We start from the raw sequence: 15135 nt of genomic DNA on the forward strand, positions 1-15135 counted from the left end.
AATGATGATTTGCTGCGCTGCATTTCCAGTGACCAGGGAAAGGAGTTGCTGGTTGACATACACGGCGGGGACTGCGAACAACACTCGTCGTCACGGACTCTCGTCGGCAAGGTGTTCTGCAGTGGATTCTACTGGCCCACGGCGCTCAACGACGCAGCCGGGTTGGTGAAGTCCTACGAAGCTTGCTAGTTCCACGCCAAGTAGATACATCAGCCAGCTCAGGGCCTCCAGACCATACCACTCACGTGTCCGTTCGCAGTCTGGGGGTTGGATATCTTGGGGCCCTTCCCTCGGGCGCCAGGGGGCTACCGCTACCTGTACGTTGCCATCGACAAGTTCACCAAGTGGGCGGAAGTGGAAGCTGTTCGCACCATCCCAGCTGGATCCACGGTCAAGTTCATCAGGGGCATCGTGAGCCGTTTCGGAGTCCCCAACCGCATCATCACCGATAATGGTTCGCAGTTCACCAGTAACCTCTTCAAAACATACTGTGCTAACCTTGGAACGAAGATCTGTTACGCTTTGGTGGCGCACCCCAGGAGCAATGGTCAGGCTGAACGCGCCAACGCAGAGGTCCTGAGGGGCCTCAAGACCAGGACCTTCAAGAAGAAGCTCGAGGACTGCGGCAGGGGCTGGTACGACAAGCTCCAGTCTGTGTTGTGGTCCATCCGCACCACCGCCACCAAGCCGATGGGCGAGACCCCGTTCTTCCTAGTCTATGGAGCTCAAGCCATCCTCCCTCACGAAGTCAAGCATCACTCTGCACGGGTCCTGGCGTTTGATGAAACGCACTAAGACGCCATGCGGGGGATGGACCTTGTGCTGGGGGAGGAACGCCGCCGCGAAGCTGCACTAAGGGCGGCAAGGTACCAGCAGGCGCTGTGGCGGTACCACTGCCGCAACATCCGCTCCAGGACGCTCGAGACAGGTGACCTCGTCCTGAGGCGGGTCCTCTCCAGGGAAGGGCTGCATAAGCTTTCACCCATGTGGGAGGGCCCGTTCAAGGTCGTCCACATCTCCAGTCCTGGCGCCGTGCGCCTGGAGACGCAGGACGGGGTGCCCATCCAGAATGCCTGGAACGTCCAGCACCTCCGGAAGTTCTACCCGTGAAGCAAGGCCTAGTGCCTGTGAAGAAAGGCCCAGTGCCTGTGAAGAAGGCCCGGTGCATGTGAAGAAGGCCGGTGCCTGTGAAGAATCGCCGCCCTAACACTCTCACGTAATAATGAGTGGGGCTGTACACGCCCCGGAGTCTCCGGAGAGCCGCTCTCGGGCCTCGGGGGCTCCCGCCCACGCCTAGTGGCAGCACTTAGCTCCACGCTGGTGAGAAAACTTGAAGACTAGATTAGGTGCCGGACGCGGCTTTTTCATTTGCTTTCCGCAGTTGGCTCGTTTTCTCTTAATTGAAGTTGCTTCCAGCGTTCCTTGCTGATTTGGTTCCGTTTGCTGTTATTCCCGACTTCAGTTCGCCTGCGTTCTCTCTCTCGCATACCTCGCGAGGGGGCTAGGCAGGTGCCCTCGTCGGTGTTTTTTCCCTTCTGTCCCTCTGCCTTCGGTCTGTTTTCTCGCGAAGCACCCTTGTTTGAGCCCACAAGCTGGCACGCCTCTCCTAATCCGTGCCCCTCGGGTACCGCGATATGAAGTGCTGGGTCAAGGCTCGGGTGAACGACAAGTGTCCCAGCGAGATTCCTAACAAATTTTCTACAGATCATGAGCAACTACTAAGCCAAGACAAGCACAAGGAAACAAGTGACCCGCGAAGAGGAGGCAGTTTCGCGAGGCCGCCCCGAACACGCCAAGCTAAGTTATCTCTGCACCAAGCAAACGACACAGCACGGAAACAACAAGCATAGCGCAATAATCAAGGAACCACAGTTCGATACACGCCCCTCCGGGCCCATACTGGTTTTATTTTTTATGCCGGAAGGGAAAGAAGAGCAAAACAAAAGAAGCGTTGCAGCGATCCACGGGGGCAGGCCCCTGGCGACGTCCCGAGCCTAGTCGGATCCCTCCTCGCGCTTCACGGAGGCGCGACGACGGGACGACCCGCTACCACCTTCGAAGCGAGCACGGCGGCGTGGTGGCTGGTCGTAGCCGCCGCTGCTGGAGCTTTCGCCGAGAGAAGAGCCCCTGTAGCTGGACGAGGCGCGGCTGGCGGGCTCGCCCTCGCCCTCGTCACGGCCGTCGCCGAGCCCAAGCACCTCCTCGCCGTCGTTCGTCTCGGGGCAGCACTCGGCGCGGCGACCATCTTCCCCAAACACCCTCACATAGAGGGTCGCATCACCATCGTACTTGAAGTGGAGGGTGCACCGCCGTGCCAGGCCGCGCGCGCGAGCGAATGTCTGCCAACCGCGGGCCAGGGCTATGTTGCCCGCGACAGAGACCTCGACCACGACCCAGGAGGCCCTGCTGCAGCAGCCGTCTGCCTGCAACCAGAGCCCGCCTGGGCCAGAGGCCGGCAGCTCATCGACGAAGGAGTGCGGGAGCTGAAGCCAGCTGCCGGCCGGATCCTCCGACCAGACGATGAACTCCGGCAACACCTCCGCCGAGTGGAAGCGCGGCCGGGGAGGCCGCGCCACCACGGCACGCCTCCCCTCGTCGATGGGGCAGCCACGGCCAGAGCGACCCCCGCCACGCGCGGCGGCGCCACCCCGGGTGCGGGGAGCCGTGGCGGGAGTCAAGGTGTGCTTGCAGGGACGACCGCATCCCCGCTTGGGCGCCGGGGAGCCGGGCCCTTTGTGAGGGGCCTTTCCTTTCTCTGCGGTGGAGAACCTCTTCGACGGCGCCATTGGAGTCGGTGATGGAGCGGAGAAGAAGAAGCAAGCGAACACGGAAGAGATGGGTGATGGGGGCTCTGCCCCCCTCCCTCATTTATAGCAGCAGAAGGCCAACCGGCGCCTCCCACGATCGCAGGTAATGATGGTTTTCCTAGCATGTCGCAGGGACTTGTAAAGTCAGCCAGTTGCCGAGGCAGCGTGGGGAAGCGGAGACGCCTACGTCCAATCAACCGCCATGTGTCGACCAAGGCCGCAGGCTTTGGGGCCCCGCGGCACTCCGCGCTTGACCATTGGCTTCGCCACGAAGCCAAGCCCGAGTGCGCCTTGGGCCCGGGGGCTACTGTCAGCGTTCTGGGAACGGGGGTCCCCAGACAGACTGTCTGCATGTAACATCCCTAGCCTTGCTATGCACTTCGACTAGCTTGGTTGTTGCATCATGTCTAATTTTCTCTTAAACTTGAAATGGGGATTGTTCAAACCCTAGCACTAAATCAATCCATCTAGGCTTGATTAAAATCTTTTTCAATAAACCCAAAATGTCCCTAAGAAAAGTTCATGATTTCTGGTTAAGATGAAAACCTCTCCCAAAAATGATAAATATATTTCTAGGTCATCTTTGGATTTTTGAATTAACACAAAAGTATTTGAATTGGAGTCGTTTAAATGCTATATATATTTTAAATGGTCCAATTATTCTGAAGTTATTTGTGGAGCCCTGAAATAATTCAGTTAACCACCAAAACAATTTTCCGAATTATCTAAAATGATTTAGTTCCTAAACTAAATCAGAACAAAGAAAACAAAATAGAAAAAAGAAAAACAGGAAAAGAAAAAGGCTTACCTGGCCTTACGTGCAGCCCAACTAGGCAAAGCTGGCCCAGCCCATCTGGCCCGTGCCAGTCATCACCTACCTCTGCCAGTAGGCAGAGGAGGGACACCGCGACGCCGCCGAGCTTGCCACGCCACCTCCCTGCCTGCCTGCCCTCGCCCGCACCAGCGCAGCGCCTCGAAACGCCTCCTCGGTGCCGCCCCGACCTCACCGACACCTCACTTTCCCCCTGCCCTCTCTCTCGCCCTCTCCCCGCCATGGCCGACGTAGCCGCGCCCGCGCCGACGAGCACCACCGCGGCCATCGTCCACCCCTTCCGTCGTCGATGCTTCCAGAAGAACCGCCGACGACCGCTGCTTCGCCCCACCCTGGCCCCAAGCACTGGGACGACCTGCATCACCGGCTACTCCACCTTCTTCCTCCTCGGTCACCGAAGGCCAGGCCCGTTGATTCACCGCCGTCTCCACCGCCCCGCGCTCGCCTTCTACCGCATCCAACCCACCGTGAGCTCCTGCACGTTTCTCCCCTAACCCTGTGGCTTGCCGCTCGTCGTAGCCGTCGTTTCGTAGATGGCCGTAACAAGTTTCCGCCTGAGCTTGCCGTCGGCGTAGCTCCGGTGACCATTTGGTCACCCCAGCGAGCCCAACGCGTTCGTAGTGCGTCGTAGAGCATTCCTAGCACAAAAACTAGTCCGCTCGCTCTCTGCAGCGTCGAACCCGTGGTCGCCCGAACTCCGGCCGCCGTGGACGTGCTCACCGTCGTCATTCTCGGCCACCCCAGCACCTCCCATCACCACAGTTCGAAGCGCGCCACTGCGTGTGTTCGAACGCAACTAACCGCGCTCGAAATGATGCCATGTGGCTCGTTTCCGAAGCCCTCCGCCGCGTCTGTCATCGCCGGCATCGAGCCGCCGGCGAAGTTGACTCGTTTGACCTGGGGTTTGACCCCCTAGGGTCACTGACGTGTGGGCCATGCCGCAGTTTAGTTTAGGTGTTATATTAGTTAGCGCTAATTAACTTAGTTAATTGATTGACTCACTGACATGTGGGCCCAGGCCCTAAATAACCGAGATTAGTGCTAATGTAACACTAACTAACTCTGTTAGTTAGTTGTTACACTGACATGTGGGTCCTAGCCATCAGGTTTGACCTGGGCTGGCGCCTTTGACCTGCTCACGTCACCCCGACGTCATGCTGACGCAGTTAACCTTTTTCCGGATTTATTCTTATACAGAAAATTCCAGAAAATGCTACAAACTTCAAAAATTCATAAAAATTCAACTGTAGCTCAGATTGAAATAATTTATATACGAAAAATTATCAGAAAAATCCAATCTATCCATCTGTACCATTTTCATGCATGTCAGAACACTTTAACCTTGCTGTTTAAGTGAAAAAATCTAATACATTAATATGACTTCATATCATGGGCTTTCATTGAATCTTTGATTCAAATGGACTCAAACCAACCTGTTTTAGAATGCATTAGCCAAAACACACCCATATTGCCATGTCATAGCATGCATCATATTGTTGCATATTGCCATGTTATGATTGTGTTGCGATGTGTCTTTCGTGGTAGGTTCTGCCTCCGAGGATACCCACGAATACCCGACTGAAGGGCAGTATCCTACTACCACTCCGTCAGGCAAGCAAAACCCCCTTGTTCATTCTGATACAAACCCACTCTCTCGCTCATGCTCTCTTTTACTGCATTAGGACAACAACGATTCATCTGTTACTTGTTGCGGTAGTTGAACCCCTTATCCTCTGCATGACCTGTCATTGCCACAGTAAATAGATGAAACCCACTAGCATGAGTAGGAGTTGTTTGAGCCCTGATGTGCCTACTCATTCATGCTTGTTGCCGTGCCTGCTATTGCTTAGAGTTGTGTCAGGTCTGATTCATCGGGGATGAATTGGAGGTGTGTGAACATGTCCTACTGTGTGTGAGCTAAGTGTGTGAACACGATTTGGTAAAGGTAGCGGTGAGAGGCCATGTAGGAGTACATGGTGGGTTGTCTCATTGCAGCCGTCCTCAGGAACTGAGTTCTATGTTTGTGATCCATGAAAAGCTACTACCACACCTTGGGCCCTGAAATATGACCCCGCTTGACTTATTAACCCCCCTTGTCCTCTGTCCAGGAGTTGCAAGTAGTTTCTGGTGTTTGTAGTATGCTGGAGGCCGTGCGCAGCGCTGACGCGAGGGGTGGGCTGTGATGCGGTAGGCACGTGGCACAGTGTACCGAGAGCCCGTTTGGTGTCTCGGGAACCCTGCACACATCGTTTGGGGCTGTGAGCAAAACTCCGGCCGGATCTCCTCGCGGATGGAACCCGAATAGGCGATAAACCTGGACTAAAGACTTGTGTGGTTAGTTAGGTCATGGTCTACACCCACGTTGGCTTTCTCTTGAAGTCTGCCGAGCACATGTCGTGTGCAGACGCTAAGTGGTGGAAACATGTATGAAGAAGTACACCCCTGCAGGGTTAACATCATCTATTCGAATAGCCGTGTCCGCGGTAAAGGACTTCTGGGTTGCCTATAACAGTTCATAGATAACTTGAAAGTGGATACTCTAAAATGCGCAAGATAAGCGTGAGTGCTATGGATGGCGTTCTCGTAGGGAGACGGGAGCGGATCCATAATGGTGTATTGCATGGTGAATATGTGGACTTGTGTGCGCCACCTCAAAAGAGTTACTTGCAGTCGTAGTTCAGATAGCCACCGAGTCAAAGCTGGCTTGCTACAGTTAAACTCCACCACCCCTTTTGTTGATACTGATGCATATGTAGCTAGTTCTGATGTAAGTCTTGCTGGGTACATTTGTACTCACATTTGCCTATTTTATGTTTTGCAGAGAGACGTCAGTCTCGCTAGTAGTTCCGTGTGGACTTCGACGTTTAGCTTGATACCTCAGCTACGATCTTGTGCCCTCGGCAGGATCTAGTAGATAGTCAGGCTTCTCAGCCTTTTCCATTTGTAGATGTCTGTACTCAGACATGTTAAGCTTCCGCATGTGCTTTGACTTGTATGCTCTGAATGTTGGGTCATGAGACCCATGTTTGTAATATCTCGCTCCTCGGAGCCTAATGAATAAATACTTGAGTCGTAGAGTTACGCTGTGATGCCATGTTGTATTTACACATATCGAGCATATTGTGTGTATGATTGAAATGCTTGGTATGTGTGGGATCCGACAACCTAGTTGTTTATCCTTGGTAGCCTCTCTTATGGGGAAATGTAGTCTTGTGCTTCCATGAGCCATAGTAGTCCGCTACAGCCCGGTTCACCGGAGTCCTGCTAGCCCAGCACTACTGCTCCGGAACACTTGACTGGCCGGCATGTGATTCACTTTGTTCCTGTGTCTGTCCCTTCGGGGAAATGTCATGCGGTGACATCCGGAGTCCTGCCTAGCCTGCTACAGCCCGGTTCACCAGAGTACTGTTAGCCAAGTGCTACAGCCCGGATTCGCACGCTGCTGACCGACATGCTCGATGTTGATTCATGTATGCCTGTCCCCGTAAGTTAGTGCCACTTTGGGTTCACGACTAGTCATGTCGGCCCGGGTTCTCTGTCATATGGATGCTAGCGACACTATCATATACGTGAGCCAAAAGGCGCAAACGGTCCCAGGCCATGGTAAGGCGACACCCGTGGAATACCGTGCGTGAGGCCGCAAAGTGATATGAGGTGTTACCGGCTAGATTGATGTGACTTGGAATTGGGGTCCTAATAGCTTTGATATCAGAGCCTGAATGCCTGTAGGATTACCAAGCCAAACTGGTCGAAGTTGAGTCTAGAAATGCTTTAGTTATATAAGGGAATTGATTGTGGAAGGGAACGTAAGGCTCTTTTTACTCCTTTACCTTATGCCCTTCCGATCTGAGTCATCCTCTTCTCTTCTACGGGGATTAAGAACTAGGCTTTCTCATCTATCTATCAGGATGACGTGTTACTAACCCATAGACTTATAGGAATTATGGATTCAAGTCTCAGTTCAGTTTCTACTACTTCTGTGTGTTTATAGCTGGCCTCAGAACCTTGATATTGTGATGTTGAGTGGTTATGCCACTGTTTTGCAAGGTGTCTCAAATCCTTTTGAGCATTTACAGTCGTTATGTTGTTCGAGTCATCCCAGGTTTCTAAACAGTCTGATGCATTTGCAAATCCTTTCCATGTTTCTGATGTCCATTTGGGCCAGATTAATGGCACTAATCGGTGAGTTGAGGTACTCTGTTGCCTCGACATATATGTTGGAGCTATTATTATGACCCTAGGTGTTTTAGGGAGTCACCTAGTAATCTAGCCATGTTTTGTGTTCCCGGTGTGATAATTCTGGCCACCATTCTCGAAAGCATCCCGTGATGCCATTTAGTAGTAGGTATTCTATTCCTGGGTTCTTGAACCCGAGATTCACCCTACTTACCTCATGTTGATAGTGTTGCTAGTTCCTTTAGATATTAGTAACCTTTGCGATAGTCCTCGAGGTTCGTGGTACATCCTTCTCCCAATTACCATGAACCATTCTTGGCAGGAGTTCTTTTAAACCAAAAGGTCACGACCAGAGTGCTCTTGATGAGTTCTCCATTCTATATTGTGAATCTGCAAGTTCTACCCCTTTCTGCATGGGTTATCCGGAAGAAATGTTGAGCTTCGCTCGACATACTAATCTATGCATCCACAACTCAGAAAATTGTATGTTCCTTGAGTTGTCCCTCCTTAGTTGTTTCTGACCTTCGTCTATCAATTGATAGTCGAGGGTATATCATTGCATTTGTTCATCAAAGTCTATTATTCTTGTGGTCCGTCAAGCCATTCTATTTCAGAATGACTAGGAGAAACAAACTCCAGTACCTCATCCATATCCAGGATTGGGTCAAAGCAGTTGTATTCCGCAGATCAAAATGCAACCCAGCTTTTGGTTATGTTCTACCCTGAAGTATTACCCACTTTATGTCAGGAACGTCATGAGAATTGCACCTTCTCTTATGAATTCTTGATGTAGTGATATTTCTCGCCATCATTATTCATTCCTCGGTGTCGTGTTGTCGCAACCGGAATGCCGACAAGTGAATCGTGATGTGTGAAATCAATACTCCTAGCAACTGTGTTGCTTGGTAGTTAATGGACAATAATCTTATCCTTAGTGTGTTGATTATTGAATCATCACCCTAAGGTTTATCGTGTTACCTAGTCCTTATTTCCGGTGCACTCTTCGATCAATGAGTTAGGATTATTCAATCCCTTGCTTATTTGATCATATCGTCTTGCTCTGAAAAGCAAGATTGTTCTCGAGCCGGATATCTTCTCAGAAGTATTACCAGGTCGTCACCTGACCGCTATGTTGAGTTCGTGATCATGTTGGTTTTCCTCTAAACCACCCATTCTCCAAGAATCTGTGTGGGATACCCCCTGAGCTTGTTGGTTAAGCCAAACAACAACTTGGAGAGTTGGAAGATAAAAGCTTGTCTGACTTAGTTCATGTTAAGGGATATCATTTTGTGTGTGTGTGTGTGTGTTGAAGAAAGATGATATCTCCATCGATTGGTCCTCGTGATCAGTTGTTGGATCTATTGCCTTGTCGAAATTTTGACTTGAGTATGGGCTATCGTCAAGTCAAATCATAACCAACGATGTTCGTAATGTTGTCTTACTCGTGGTTGATCCCTCGAGCATACACCATTACATCTTTGGTCTGACCAATGCTATCACCGTGTTCACATGATGGTGGAAGTCCAGTGATATGGAAATTCGGATGAGTTGTTGTTGAGCCCATCAGCAGCATTTTGTCTCCCCCATGATTCATGTTGAACATCAACCTAGTGTTGAAATTTTTGTAATAAATGCCTTCGTGTTCCATTCATGAAGCTTATGCTTGGATGGAAGAAGTGACTTTCTCCAAGTTCACGTGCATTAGGTGTAAGTTGCCGCCGTGAGTTCGAGAAAGCTTTGTTTTTTGTTTCCTCGGGAATCATCCGAAATCAGTCATGCATACGTGTGAAGTATTCTATGGTTTGGTAGATTAATTACCTCCACTCCATTCGTATTCCTAGCACACCAAGCCACTGGTTGATTTGTTCAAAGATAATAAGTTCTAAGTGCTAGTCCTGAAGGTACCAGACAGATTTGTACAAGATTCCGTTATCCTCGATGATGGTTCCCAACCAGAACTCAGTAGTATTTTTATCATAAGACTACTATGTGGTCATGCTTGTCTGGGACAGCGTGTTCACATGTTGTAGCAAAACCCGCTCATGTTTTGGAGCTTGCTATCGTAGTTCATCTCCCGAGAGTCTCGCAACGTTATCTCGTTGATTTGTGTTGCAACTCCTCCTTTCAGACGTGTGAGTCTGAAGTATCATGTTTCTAACCAGATCTGAATCTCAGGCAGATATGATGGTTGGAACATTCCCAACATTTGCATTTTGTTCCCAGCTTGCACAGCCGTTGTGCCAATTTCCCATGGGCTGCTCTCTCAGCAATTGTTGTTCAGGATCATCTTCAAAAGTGGTCCTACCATGGGTCCCATCCATTTCCAATGATAAGCAAATCATCCATCGCGTTGTCTTCAACAAGGTAGTCCACATCATCTATTCTAGTTGGAGTATGTCATTTCTTCGAACTCTTTGAAGCGATCAATTGTGATTTTCCTTAGGCTGGTATGAGGAGTTTCAATGATCTTTGTATCAAAAGTAATTCTTTTGCCACTTAAGGGAATAATTCTACGAGTCATCTCTTCTAAGGTGCCCCGTTATGGAATCATTATAATTATTTCATCGCTATCTTCAAACTATGCACCATCTTACTCAAGCGTGGAATAATTGCCTACCAACTTGAACCTTCGTCATCTACTTTTCCATCACCCCTGATGTGTATTATGTGTCTCAGCTCAAGAGATGTTATTATGTCTCATTCCATGAATTGATCATGAGTTGCTCGATCTTTGAGAAGATCGAATCCTGTAGAGTTTATTTCTGTCGTCGTGTTGGATGAAGATCTCGAAAGCAAAGATGTCAAGATCAAGATGATGATCGAATCAACGTTCCTGAGAAGGGCAAATGGATCATGAAGATTGTGATAGTTTTGTGACCCCCTTTCCACTTACCTCATGTTTTGAATCTCTGGATGAGATTCTTGTTTAGTGGGGGTGAGTTGTAACATCCCTAGCCTTGCTACGCACTTGGACTAGCTTGGTTGTTGCATCATGTCTAATTTTCTCTTAAACTTGAAATGGGGATTGTTCAAACCCTAGCACTAAATCAATCCATCTAGGCTTGATTAAAATCTTTTTCAATAAACCCAAAATGTCCCTAAGAAAAGTTCATGATTTCTGGTTAAGGTGAAAACCTCTCCCAAAAATGATGAATATATTTCTAGGTCATATTTGGATTTTTGAATTAACACAAAAGTATTTGAATTGGAGCCGTTTAAATGCTATATATATTTTAAATGGTCCAATTATTCTGAAGTTATTTGTGGAGCCCTGAAATAATTCAGTTAACCACCAAAACAATTTTCCGAATTATCTAAAATGATTTAGTTCCCAAACTAAATCAGAACAAAGAAAACAAAATAGAAAAAAGAAAAACAGGAAAAGGAAAAGGCTTACCTGGCCTTACCTGCAGCACAACTAGGCAAAGCTGGCCTGGCCCATCTGGCCCGTGCCAATCATCACCTACCTCTGCCAGTAGGCAGAGGAGGGACACCGCGACGCCGCCGAGCTCGCCACGCCACCTCCCTGCCTGCCTGCCCTCGCCCGCGCCAGCGCAGCGCCTCGAAACGCCTCCTCGGTGCCGCCCCGACCTCACCGACACCTCACTTTCCCCGTGCCCTCTCTCTCGCCCTCTCCCCGCCATGGCCCACGTAGTCGCGCCCGCGCCGACGAGCACCACCGCGGCCATCGTCCACCCCTTGCCTCGCCGATGCTTCTAGAAGAACCGCCGACGACCGCTGCTTCGCCCCACCCTGGCCCCAAGCGCTGGGACGACCTACATCACCGGCTACTCCACCATCTTCCTCCTCAGTCGCTGAAGGCCACACCCGTTGATTCGCCGCCGTCTCCACCTCCCCGAGCTCGCCTTCTACTGCATCCAACCCACCGTGAGCTCCTGCACGTTTCTCCCCTAACCCTGTGGCTTGCCGCTCGCCGTAGCCGTCGTTTCGTAGATGGCCGTAACAAGTTTCTGCCTGAGCTCGCCGTCGGCGTAGCTCGGGTGACCATTTGGTCACCCCGACGAGCCCAACGCGTTCGTAGTGCGCCGTAGAGCATTCCTAGCACAAAAACTAGCCCGCTTGCTCTCTGCAGCATCGAACCCGTGGTCGCCCGAACTCCGGCTGCCGTGGACGTGCTCATCGTCGTCGTTCTTGGCCACCCCAGCACCTCCCACCACCACTGTTCGACGTGCGCCACTGCGTGTGTTCGAACGCAAGTAACCGCGCTCGAAATGATGCCATGTGGCTCATTTCCGAAGCCCTCCGCCTCGTCTGTCGTCGCCGGCATCGAGCCGCCGGCGAAGTTGACTCGTTTGACCTGGGGTTTGACCCCCCCAGGGTCACTGACGTGTGGGCCATGCTCCTGTTTAGTTTAGGTGTTAGATTAGTTAGCGCTAATTAACTTAGTTAATTGATTGACTCACTGACATGTGGGCCCAGGCCCTAAATAACCTAGATTAGTGCTAACGTAACACTAACAAACTCCGTTAGTTAGTTGTTACACTGACATATGGGTCCCAGCCGTCAGGTTTGACCTGGGCTGGCGCCTTTGACCTGCTGACATCATGCTGACACAGTTAACCTTTTTCTGGATTTATTCTTATACAGGAAATTCCAGAAAATGCTACAAACTTCAAAAATTCATATAAATTCAACCGTAGATCAGATTGAAATAATTTATATATGAAAAATTATCAGAAAAATCCAATCTATCCATCTGTACCATTTTCATGCATGTCAGAACACTTTAACCTTGCTGTTTAAGTGAAAAAATCTAATACATTAATATGACTTCATATCATGGGCTTTCATTGAATCTTTGATTCAAATGGACTCAAACCAACCTGTTTTAGAATGCATTAGCCAAAACACACCCATATTGCCATGTCATAGCATGCATCATATTGTTGCATATTACCATGTTATGATTGTGTTGCGATGTGTCTTTCGTGGTAGGTTCTGCCTCCGAGGATACCCACGAATACCCGACTGAAGGGCAGTATCCTACTACCACTCCGTCAGGCAAGCAAAACCCCCTTGTTCATTCTGATACAAACCCACTCTCTCGCTCATGCTCTCTTTTACTGCATTAGGACAACAACGATTCATCTGTTACTTGTTGCGGTAGTTGAACCCCTTATCCTCTGCATGACCTGTCATTGCCACAGTAAATAGATGAAACCCACTAGCATGAGTAGGAGTTGTTTGAGCCCTGATGTGCCTACTCATTCATGCTTGTTGCCGTGCCTGCTATTGCTTAGAGTTGTGTCAGGTCTGATTCATCGGGGATGAATTGGAGGTGTGTGAACATGTCCTACTGTGTGTGAGCTAAGTGTGTGAACACGATTTGGTAGAGGTAGCGGTGAGAGGCCATGTAGGAAGACATGGTGGGTTGTCTCATTGCAGCCGTCCTCAGGAACTGAGTTCTGTGTTTGTGATCCATGAAAAGCTACTACCACACGTTGGGCCCTGAAATATGACCCCGCTCGACTTATTAACCCCCCTTGTCCTCTGTCCAGGAGTTGCAAGTAGTTTCTGGTGTTTGTAGTATGCTGGAGGCCGTGCGCAGCGCTGACCCGAGGGATGGGCTGTGATGCGGTAGGCACGTGGCACGGTGTACCGAGCGCCCGTTTGGTGTCTCGGGAACCCTGCACACATTGTTTGGGGCTGTGAGCGAAACTCCGGCCGGATCTCCTCGCGGATGGAACCCGAATAGGCGATAAACCTGGACTAGAGACTTGTGTGGTTAGTTAGGTCATGGTCTACACCCACGTCGGCTTTCGCTTGAAGTCTGCCGAACACATGTCGTGTGCAGACGCTAAGTGGTGGAAACATGTATGAAGAAGTACACACCTACAGGGTTAACATCATCCATTCGAATAGCCGTGTCCGCGGTAAAGGACTTCTGGGTTGCCTATAACAGTTCATAGATAACTTGAAAGTGGATACTCTAAAATGCGCAAGATAAGTGTGAGTGCTATGGATGGCGTTCTCGTAGGAAGACGAGAGCGGATACATAGTGGTGTATTGCATGGTGAATATGTGGACTCGTGTGCGCCACCTCAAAGAGTTACTTGCAGTCGTAGTTCAGATAGCGACCGAGTCAAAGCTGGCTTGCTGCAGTTAAACTCCACCACCCCCTTTGTTGATACTGATGCATATGTAGCTAGTTCTGATGTAAGTCTTGCTGAGTACATTTGTACTCACGTTTGCCTATTTTATGTTTTGCAGAGAGACTTCAGTCTCTCTAGTAGTTCCGTGTGGACTTCGACGTTTAGCTTGATACCTCAGCTACGATCTTTTGCCCTCGGCAGGATCTGGTAGATAGTCAGGCTTCTCAGCCTTTTCCATTTGTAGATGTCTGTACTCAGACATGTTAAGCTTCCGCATGTGCTTTGACTTGTATGCTCTGAATGTTGGGTCATGATACCCATGTTTGTAATATCTCGCTCCTCGAAGCCTAATGAATAAATACTTGAGTCGTAGAGTTACGCTGTGATGCCATGTTGTATTTACACATAACGAGTATATTGTGTGTATGATTGAAATGCTTGGTATCTGTGGGATCCGACAACCTAGTTGTTTATCCTTGGTAGCCTCTCTTATGGGGAAATGTAGTCTTGTGCTTCCATGAGCCATAGTAGTCCGCTACAGCCCGGTTCACCAGAGTCCTGCTAGCCCAGCACTACTGCTCCGGAACACTTGACTGGCCGGCATGTGATTCACTTCGTTACTGTGTCTGTCCCTTCGGGGAAATGTCACGCGGTGACATCCGGAGTCCTGCCTAGCCCTGCTACAGCCCGGTTCACCGGAGTCCTGTTAGCCGAGTGCTACAGCTCGGATTCGCACGCTGCTGACCGACATGCTCGATGTTGATTCATGTATGCCTGTCCCCGTAAGTTAGTGCCACTTTGGGTTCACGACTAGTCATGTCGGCCCGGGTTCTCTATCATATGGATGCTAGCGACACTATCGTATACGTGAGCCAAAAGGCGCAAACGGTCCCGGGCCATGGTAAGGCGACACCCGTGGGAATACCGTGCGTGAGGCCGCAAAGTGATATGAGGTTTTACCGGCTAGATCGATGTGACTTGGAATCGGGGTCCTGACACTATGGCCCACGGCGTGGCTGTGCTACAGGCCTGTACGGCCCATCTTCATCAACGAAGCATTCAATACCCTCGCGAGGGGCCAAGCCTCGCAAGGTGGACGACGCAAGACCTCCTCAGGAGTGGCCTCACCAGGCTGCCTCGCGAGGAGCGGAGATATCAAGGCGGGGAAAACCTCGCGAGGCCCTCGTGACGTGAGCCATGACGATCA

This window comes from Aegilops tauschii, chromosome 7 (genome assembly GCF_002575655.3).
Source record: "Aegilops tauschii subsp. strangulata cultivar AL8/78 chromosome 7, Aet v6.0, whole genome shotgun sequence".
In the NCBI taxonomy this organism is placed as follows: domain Eukaryota; kingdom Viridiplantae; phylum Streptophyta; class Magnoliopsida; order Poales; family Poaceae; genus Aegilops; species Aegilops tauschii.